The following is a 9,759-nucleotide window of genomic DNA, read 5'->3' as shown; positions in this document are numbered from 1 at the left end:
AGAGCCGTCTCTGTGTTGTCCATTGCAAAAGTATGGGGCATCACAGTTGTGGCACTTTTCATTATTTTCACCTTTTAAGGAATTATTTTAGGTTTGATACAGTTATTTTGCCATGAGAAGTAAATATGTTTGTTCCAAAATTTTCAACATAAAGTTGGTTTTTTTTCTTATGTTTGAAATGAACATGTCTTATTTTTTTTTTCTTCAGCCCTTTCCTGTAATTAATTCCAATTTCAACCTAATGACCTCTCCAAACAATAATTCTTGCCCACCTTTTGATACTGCAAGTTTCCAGTTTTTACATGTTTCTGTTCTGCATGTTCCATGACTTTGTTGACAAGACTGGGTGCAGTGGGAAAAGGAGAGAATTCAAAAGAACTTTGATAGCTGCAAAGCAGCTTTAAGAGAATCATCTGTTTCTTCTGCTGAGCAAGAAAAACAACTAAATGCATAATTTTTAGTGATTTAATCAAAGGAGATATTCGTTTTGCTGGCAGGAAACATCAGTTCTATATTACAGATACTCAGAAAATAATTAATATAATATTTATCATACTAGATCAAAATCTCTTGATTGCATCTTGGATTCCATTTGTATCAGCCTTTGAATACATGCACATGTCCATACAGTGAGGCTGTCCTGTTACAAGGACTGCCTTAATAGTTAATTGTAACTTTCCAGAGTTGTCCATTCAAGAATATTCAAATGGCTGAATATTTTGCAGAGAGTGGAGGTGTCCCATGGTGTTTTGTGTTTTTTCCCCCACCTCTTTCTCTCACTTGTATTTGTGACAAAAATAGGCATGATAAATGATTAGCAACAGCTGGACAGTTAGTACTATAGAGTCTGTAGGTCTGCTGAGCCTGAAAGCCTTTGGCTCCACAGGAAATATGAGCACTATGGAAACAGCTCCCATGTTATGGAGGTTTCGGTTGCATGTCTTTCACCAACTGGAGGGTGTTCTTTTAAGCAGTGACATCGGATGTGTTTCAAATAGGAAAAAAAACTCAAGAGCACCTTCTTTCTAAAACAAAATAAATCAGTTGCTGGAAGAGGATTGTTGAAGAGAAACATCTGGAGGAAGTGCCACTCTGGTTTCAAACTTGGCTTTAGAATACCCCAACATGTATCTTCCAGGATATGATACTGAGCTTCATCAGACAACATCACAGTGAGATCATACATCTGAATATGGACTGCAGGCTAGCTTTATGAAGCATGGTGATTGCTATGTCCGATTCTGTTTTCTGAGTGAGTAAATTAGGAGTATTTCTCATCCAATTATGAGAAATTGGATCATTACTTTGATGTTAGAGTGGAATCCTAGATATGCACAGAAATTACTTAATAAACTCTGAATTTATGTTAGGGTAGAAGACAACATCTGTAACCAGAAGCAGCTTTGAAATATAAACAGAGTTGCACAGACGAATTACAACTAAATCCAGGACAGAATTAAGGTGAGGAAAAATTGTGGTACAAAACAGCAAAAATGCTGTGATTTTGTGGAGCCACCTGTAATCTGAGACTGTGGACTGTTTCAGAGGAGAAGAAATAACAAGACTGATCTAGCTTTACATGAACCTGTTAATCTTTTCTAGTGCTCCTTCTACGAAAGCACTTAGCATGAACACAAAATACATCATTTCCTCATAATACATCCTCACAGATTTATCAACCCTTTTAAAAATTCAGAAGGAAAACTTTTTGTCAAATTCTCAGATCTCTCTTTGTTAAAATGTTGACTTAAAATGTTATTGATACTGACATAACCTTCAAAATTAGTTACTTGTTGCCTGTGTATATGTGATTTCATATGTGATTTCATAGCAATCAAGTCTGATATAAGTTAAGACATTTGTATTCTAAAGAATTTCTTTTGGTTTTGGTACATGTAGAGCTTGCAATAACACGACCATCTGAATATTATCATAGTTTGCAAGGAGGTGTTTTAAAGTTACAGCTACATAAACAAGGAAGATGTAGGAATATTCAAACTAGGCAGAACACAGAGTATATAGAGAATAGATCAGTATGAATTCCTCCATTTAAAGGTAAATGTCCTTCTTCCTGGATTTTACTGAAACATGTTACATCTATTCACTTGCCTTCTTCTGTATATATATAATAGACATCAAAAGCAATTAGTTGCAAATTGTTGCTATAAAATCTGCATTGAAATGAAACAATCTGTTGCTGTTGTACTTAGCTGTTTCTGTGAGTTGTCTTAGCTCTGTTTTGGAGTAGCGTGTGCAATTTATTTAGTTTTTTGGGGTTTTTTTTGGCTTTGATTTTGACATGTCCTAATTATCTCTCTTGTTTTTCTGAAGTGTTGTGATCATAAATTGATGTGTTTGAAATGCAATTAAACTTTCGGCCACTTGGCCACTGCAGAATCAATGCCCAAAATACATCTATGATCTATGTATATACGTCTTTTAATCTCATATTTGGGGAGGTATGTCTTTTGTTACAAAGTGAACCTGGATCATTTGTTCTCTTATACTCTTACATTCTTTCATTAACTTATTGAAAAAAAATATATATAATATGTATCCCATATAGACAAGGATAGGGTGTGAAAATTGCTTTCTTTTTCACTGAGTGCTTATCACACAAGAGCAGGAGGTGTCTCACAGTAAAGCCTGTTCGGACTGCATTGCTCCTCCTGTTATCAAAGAATATTGGTGTTCAAGTTGCTAAGATGCATAGTTTACAAAACTAAAGTGTGCTACAATAATACAACAGATTCTTTAAGAAGGGAAATCTGCAAAAGAGCCTTCTTATTAAAGCAGCAATATGTTAAAGTTGTGAAAGATCAGCAATTTCCTAAGAAAGGAATATTATCTACCAAGCTATTTTTCCTGTTCCTGAAACAATACTTCCAAAAGCTAAGGGAAGGCAGTGTGCCCATCTTCCACATATTTGTGGTTTGCCTCCAACTAAACACGATAATCATTTTCTTTGTGGGAGAGGACTATAAAAGCACATGTATCAGTTATCTTATGCCACATGCATAAATGTTTATATAGGAACAGTATGGACAGTAAAAATTATTCTTTAAGAGGTCCCATATCACAAAGGATTCAGAAAACTACCCGTGTCCTGGAAGAGTGTGGAAGCATATATTCAGCTATGGCACAGACTTGAACTTTAGTGCACATAAAAGTCAACTCATACTTGAATATTCTTATTAGAGATTCACTGTTAAAGTTTGTATTGGTTAGAGAATTTCACAGAAGGTACAAAGAGATGGGCTAATTTATGAACTGAATTGCATTCCTTCTTAATTTGTAAAAATTCTTTTAGAGAATTTAAAATCTAGAAGTTTGTAATAAAATGTTCTAGCTAGTTCAAATCAACATTGCATGCATGAAAACTCAATGTCTGTAATAATCCTGTCTTCTGTTAAACAAAGAAAATCTGTGAGAACACTAAAATGTGATCTGAGTTGTGCGAATTTTGGGAAAATACCTGCTCCACTGATTTTTGGTACACCTGGGAGCATTGCTATATTTAATAGGTAGTGGTATCTGTTAGTGATTTAAATACCTGAGAATGGTGATTTGGTTCAGGTCAGCAGTGTGCTTAGGCCAGCCTTCCTGTCATGGGAGCTGCTGGGCAGGTGCTTTGCTGCAGTACAAGCAGAAAAAGGTGGTGATATTTCCTCTGATCATACTTTCCTGATCTTGGCACCCAAAAAATGCTCTCCACTCCGGCTTCACTGGTTTCTGTATGAAGAACCAGCCCTTAATACTTGTTTTGAAGCTGGCCTGCCTCAGTGGTATTTTCTCTCCCTGAGCTCTTCTTTCAGAAGGCCTGAGAGATAATCAGTTCTCATGTGTTCCCCATGCTTTGCACTTCTCACTATTTCCTGGGCTGGAGAAGCAAGACCTATCCTAACTCTTTGTGTAGTGGCCACATGCCCGTCACAACTGCTTGCTGAATGGTTGTTTTGGGCTCCCACAGCTCAATTTTAGCAGTAGGCAGAGAGTGCTGAACACACAGTTCCAGACGTTCCTAGATGGTTCTGGGTGGTTCCAACGGTTCCCAGCTGGGGGTGGGCCAATCAGTGAAAGCAGCTGGTGCTTCAGTGAGAACAAAGGGCAGAGTGCTGTGCAGGTGGGGAGGGAAAACAAATAAAGTGAGTGAGGGGCATGATTCTGTGTAATGTGATCAGAGAAGGATGTTGGGTGAGGGTTCTCTTACAGCTCTTGTGGAGACTACAGAAGGGGCATTTTCCTGTAGCTTGTAGAGAGAAAAATATCAGATTTCTGTACTGCTGGAATCGGTTCCAGGAGCTCTGGCTTGGGAAAGGCTGCACTGGAGCAGTTTTTCTGATAGAAAATGCTACTGCGGAGAGCTTGTGTTGGAGCAGTTTTCCTGACAGAGACTGTGGCTTTGGAGAATGCACACTGGGGCAGAGTTTTACTGACAAAAGGCATGGTGCTAGAGAGCCATCTTGAAGCAAGTTCTCCCGACAGGAACTGTGATGGTGGAGAAGATTTGCTTTGTGATATGTTTTCCTGTCACAGACACTATGGTTTTGGAGTGCCCATGCTGTGTGCTGTATTCTTCCTCACAGAGGTTTTGGCCTTGCTTGAGCAGATTTTTACTGACAGGACTTGTGACTGCAGCAAGGACTTGTGCTAGGATATGTTCTCCTCTGTCAGGAGCTGCAGTCTGTGCTGGAGCAGTTCTCCCAACAGGAGCTGCAGCCTATGGCCAGCTCACATTAGAGCAAAATTTTTCAGAAGGACCCCAGCCCATGGAGAGGACTTGCACTGGAGCAGGTGAGAAATGTGAGTAGGAGGAAAGAGCAGAGGTAAAGTGGGTGTGAGGGGAAGTGAAAGAGGGAAAGTGAGAGAGCAGCTGGATGGGCATATAAGGCAGCCTGCAGTGGTCAGCTTGCCACAGAGATTCAGTCATCTTTCATACCTACAATGAAACCTTGTGGTATAAGGGGCCCAGGGGAGTGGTTCTGTAAAAATCTAAGTATAGTCAATATTCAGGGCAACGTTCAAGGTATAAGTGAATCACAATTTAAATGACGTCATTACATTGTGCTTCCTTAAATTCAGTTTCCTAAAGTGTAATTATTTTTTTTTAAATCATTATTTCAGGGAGCTGCTTGCTGTGAGAGTTTTGATGACAGATGATTCCAATATTGAGTACCTGCTGGAAAGTCAAGTTTGTTCTTTTAAGTCAGGAGGTAAGAAATGACATATTATTTACTTTTTCCGTACTTCAAACTGTGTTGGGATTTCTCATGCTGTGTGTAAGGAAAGGACCCACCCCTTGCTTGTGCAAATATCTCCCTGTGTCCCTGGGGGCTGATAACTATTACAAACTCAATGTTATAGCTTGTGATCTTGCCTGATAGCCCCTTCTTATCACATCTTCTCCATGAGAATCCATCCTGTACTCCACAGAGGGCTTATCTATGATGGAAGAGTTTGAAAAGGGCCCAGGATCTTGTCCTAAATATGTGAGGTTGTATCAATTTTAGATAAAGTGGATGAAGGATCTAATGACTCACCAGCACCACCGCCTTAATTTTCTACAGTATGAGTAGAGGTGTGAAAATATGAACTTACAAATTTTGGGGCCAGAAACATCTAATTTTGAATTCATATATCCAAAACCTGGGTTGATGTGATCTTATATTTTCAGAAGACTTTTGTTGGTCTTTCACAGTTAAGGTCTGGAATATGTAATATGGTCCTATTTATGAAGATAATGAAATCAAGTAGTTCTATGTGTTGCCAAAGGGGCAGTGTTTGTAATTCAGTGTTTGAAATTAGAAATTAAGGAAGCTGTGTTGGAGTAGTGGTACAACTCTGCTAAAAAACAAACAAACAAAAAAAACCAACAACAAAACAAAACAAAAAAAACCACCAAAAAACAACTTAGCTCCAGTATAAGGTCATTCACATTTGTAGACCCATAAAATGTTTTGGTTTTTTTTCCTTTTTATTTTTTTCTTTAATTTTAGAAATCTCCAACCTTTTTCATGGAATAGTTGGTCCATTGCTTCTGAAATAATCAGGAGACTGCAGTGTCTCCTATGTTGTTGGACTTAAAACCTCTTGTAGATGAACAGAGAACAGTGAAATAATCCCAAAAGTTAATGATACTAGATGATACTATACTAGAGCACTGACTTGGTCAAGGAAGGACTGCTGCTTTCCAAGGGTCTCCATGTTTAATACTGTGAAGTGATTGATGGAAACTCAGTGCAAATGATTGTGTTTGCCAGAGCTTGTTGTACTGATTTGCTCTTCTAGAAACTGCTTCCAGAACAGGTGTTTTGTGTTTGTTTGTTTTTCTGTTAAGGGTAGTTTTTGCTTGCTGGTCCTATTTGTTTATATTCATTTTTACAAAAGAAAAGGCAAAGTACTGTGAAGTATTGGCAATCAATTTTAGAGCAACCATATTGATGTCCTCTTGCAACAAAAGCGTTTCACTTTAATCATTATTTCTTTGAGTGCTACTGTAGTGAGTGCTTTAAATACCAAATGTTATCTCTAAACATATATCCATACCTATAGCAACATCTATACACAACTGCTCCACATGCTTCACCCTGAGAGAGAAAATACTGTTATTTAAAGACTTTCAGTGAGTTCAAACAGGTACTTATGCATTCTTTAAAATCTACAGCATAGCAAAGTCATGAGCTTCCTGTAGTGCTGTGATTACTGAAAAGAGAGAATGCAGGAAGCACTGTACTGCTTAAAAGTGGGGAAAGGCCCATTTATGTCTGAGCTGGTATCTGAAGGACAGACTCATAAGCACAAATGAAGTGTAGTGCGTAGTTCATGCACTTGGATCAAAACTGCAACTCTGGATCTAATCAGTTGAGCACAAGATCTGACTTCAGTAGATGCACGCATATCTGTAACTGTTTACCATCTTAAGCTGTAACTGCTAACAGAACTTCCAGTGAGTTGTGACTTGTGGAGAATGATATCACAGTAAATCACAGAAATCCATATAGTAAAATCTCTAAGGTGTAGCAATACAGTCTTTTAGGCAAACAGTAAATTCTTATTCTGTGACTCAAAGTTAAATAGCATGTGCCTGAGAGATGATGGGAGATTAGAGGTCAGTAGAATTAGACTGATTTGCACTAGCTAAGAATCTGGTGAATTATTTCTGATAATTCCTTGAGCATTAAACACAAATTTCTCTTTCTAATATTTTTCCTCTCCTCTTGTCTCTATTGCTGACATCAAATATTTAAGAGCAATTTTGTTCTCAAGTAAGGCAAGCTTTAGTGACAGCTGAAGTTCTCCCATAAATTTCTGTGGATTATGCAATTTAAATGGACAGAATTCAATCTTAGCTGCCTATCATGTTGTTCATAATCGCAGTTACTTTATGGAGTGTATTTTTGTGGTCTTTGCACATATGATCTCTACAACTGCGAGTGTTTGCATACCATGCAGCATCTGGCTCAGTTTTTACAAGATCTTAACAGATGCAGTGAGGAACAACATACAACTCCCTAAAGTCTGAAAACATTTGTATTTCAGTGATCTCTTATGCTATAATCACTATCTCATATAAATGTAGTAATCGTATAGGATTGGAAATGAAACTCAGAGGAAGTTAGCATGCAAATGTGGATCTTCTGTCTAGCAAAGAAGAAACATTAAAGACAAAGAATACTTAAAGGCATTGAAGTCTTTTTCAACATAGTTTAAATTCAGACAGTGTTGGAAGAATTGTAAATATCATGTCCAGCCTATGTATAAAGCTGTGCGGGATATAAATTACATTCACTTAAACAAGTGCTAGGAGTTGGCCATTATTTCACATTACGAAACTTCTATTTTCTTTCTAACAAGAAGAAAACTGTTTCTTTTACATGTGTGGTATAGATGCTGCATTGTAACATACTGGAATGAAGTCTAACTTTATCAAGCCACAAGTTGGGCTTGTAGTTTTAGTCTTCCACAAAAGTGTCATTGACTGAAGTGAGAGCTTTGCATGAATTTATGAAGGTCAGAGGGAGCAGGACAAAATACCTAATGAAACAGACTGCTTACAGCAGTTTGAAAATAATGTCCCACAGCTGTGGGGAACTCCCAAGTGCAAGTCATGTGTAACCCTTTCAGATCCGTGCAGCAGCTCCAGAGTAAAATCTCATCTTCAAAGTGATTTCTGAAAAGAGAGAAATTAGTCACTGGCAAGGCTTCAGCTGTTCATAAGCAAAACCATGACTGAGGATGATTTTTTTTGTTATAGAGTGACTCTGAAAGCTAAAACTTATGTAGGTGTAACATACAACTATTTTTTGGTAATGTTTGTCTTTTGTTCCATATTTCACAAATCTGCCCTCCTATCTTTTGAACTGATCTCATCTCTTCTTTTGCTATCCTTGACTTGAAGGTTGGCTGCATGATAGACTGTTGGGCCGTTATTTTTGTCATTTGATATTAGAGAAATAGTATTCGGTAGAAATCTTTCTGTTCCTTTTATGGGCTCTGTACCTGAATGGACTGCCAAGGTTAAGCATGCTTTGCTATCCATACTGAAACTGGTTTTTTTGTAGCTTCAGAGCTGAAAGCTCATTCTATCTACTGGAAGCTCAGAAATGGGATTTCTTGTTTTCCAAAGAAAGAGTTGTGCTATAAACTATTGTATCTCAGTTATGTTTTTTATATTGATATTTATACTCTTTCATACCTGATACGAATTGTAATCTGAATGCATTGGCAATCTGAATCCAAAAGCCAAAACTCTGCTTCTGCAAAGTATTTCCTCAGTTTTGTGACCTTTCAATGCAGGAAATTCACAACCTGACTATACAGTTAAAAATAGTGGAACCATACTTTGTTTTCCATATTCTGTGAGGTGTATTCATCACTCCACTGTGTATTTATTTCCCTGATAATGAAATTGTATCATAATTACACTTGGGTTAATATCACATAGCATACTACAGCAATACCAGGAAGGTAAAGCATTTAGGAAATTGTATCAGCTACATGAATTAATAATTAATAAACTCTTATGCATATGGAAAATATGAAATAAATTATTATTTTAACCCAGGCTCCTGCATTTTGATGGCTCAAAAATAAGAAAAAGGAGCTCGTATCTTCTATTTGGTATATACATTTTTTTTTTCCCCAACTATTTTTATACAGAATAGATTTTAAACAGCAAATAAAAACGCGCTTACTGAATTAAGTCTGTACATTTCAGCAAAACTAGACCCATCTGTAGGGCATAAACCCCAAATAGTCACGCTTCTTTTGGTCACATTGAAAATTAAAGGAAGGGCTGTTTTTCTTTGGGACTTGTGGAAAATTGGAAGTTATCTGTTAGTATTGTAGACCTGCAAAATGAATTTGCCAATACTTGAACCATCTCAGAAGGGGCTGAAATGGCAAATGTATTCTCAGCAATTACAATGAACAGTTTCTATTTGATTAGTCTTCTCTGGTGTTTCTAGAAGCAGACTTTAATTCATTTAATTTCTTCAACTTCCTCATACTTAAAAGAGCATACATGCTAGTTTGCTTGTATTTGCAGTAATGTTACAGAACAAAGGTTCTTGTCTTGCAAACGCTTTTATTCAAGGTGAGAGGATGCTATGCTATGTAAAATGTACTAAGGAATGTGCCAGCAAATCAGCAGTTCAGCCTGTACAAACTAGGGAGAATTATGTAGCAGCTGATCTTAAAATTCCCAATAGGAGAATGACAATGTTTCTGTGCTAGGAATGCTGCTGTTTTCAAACAATA

The 9,759-nt window shown here is 37.3% G+C and overlaps 1 long non-coding RNA gene across 2 annotated transcripts in view; it reads left to right on the top strand.

The window, feature by feature from the left end:
• Positions 1–5,121: 5,121 nt before the first annotated feature.
• Positions 5,122–9,759, top strand: part of LOC107316611 (uncharacterized) — a 155,178-nt gene continuing 150,540 nt past the window's right edge. For both annotated transcript variants that reach the window (XR_014948067.1, XR_014948065.1), the window contains exon 1: positions 5,122–5,213. This is a non-coding gene — a long non-coding RNA (uncharacterized LOC107316611). The remainder of the gene's footprint in view (positions 5,214–9,759) is intronic.

Source organism: Coturnix japonica, chromosome 7, assembly GCF_054131305.1.
Source record: "Coturnix japonica strain WE chromosome 7, WE-NBRP24, whole genome shotgun sequence".
Taxonomy (NCBI): Eukaryota; Metazoa; Chordata; class Aves; order Galliformes; family Phasianidae; genus Coturnix; species Coturnix japonica.
Note: the sequence above shows the minus strand (reverse complement) of the source record. Positions and strands in the feature narration are given on the sequence as shown.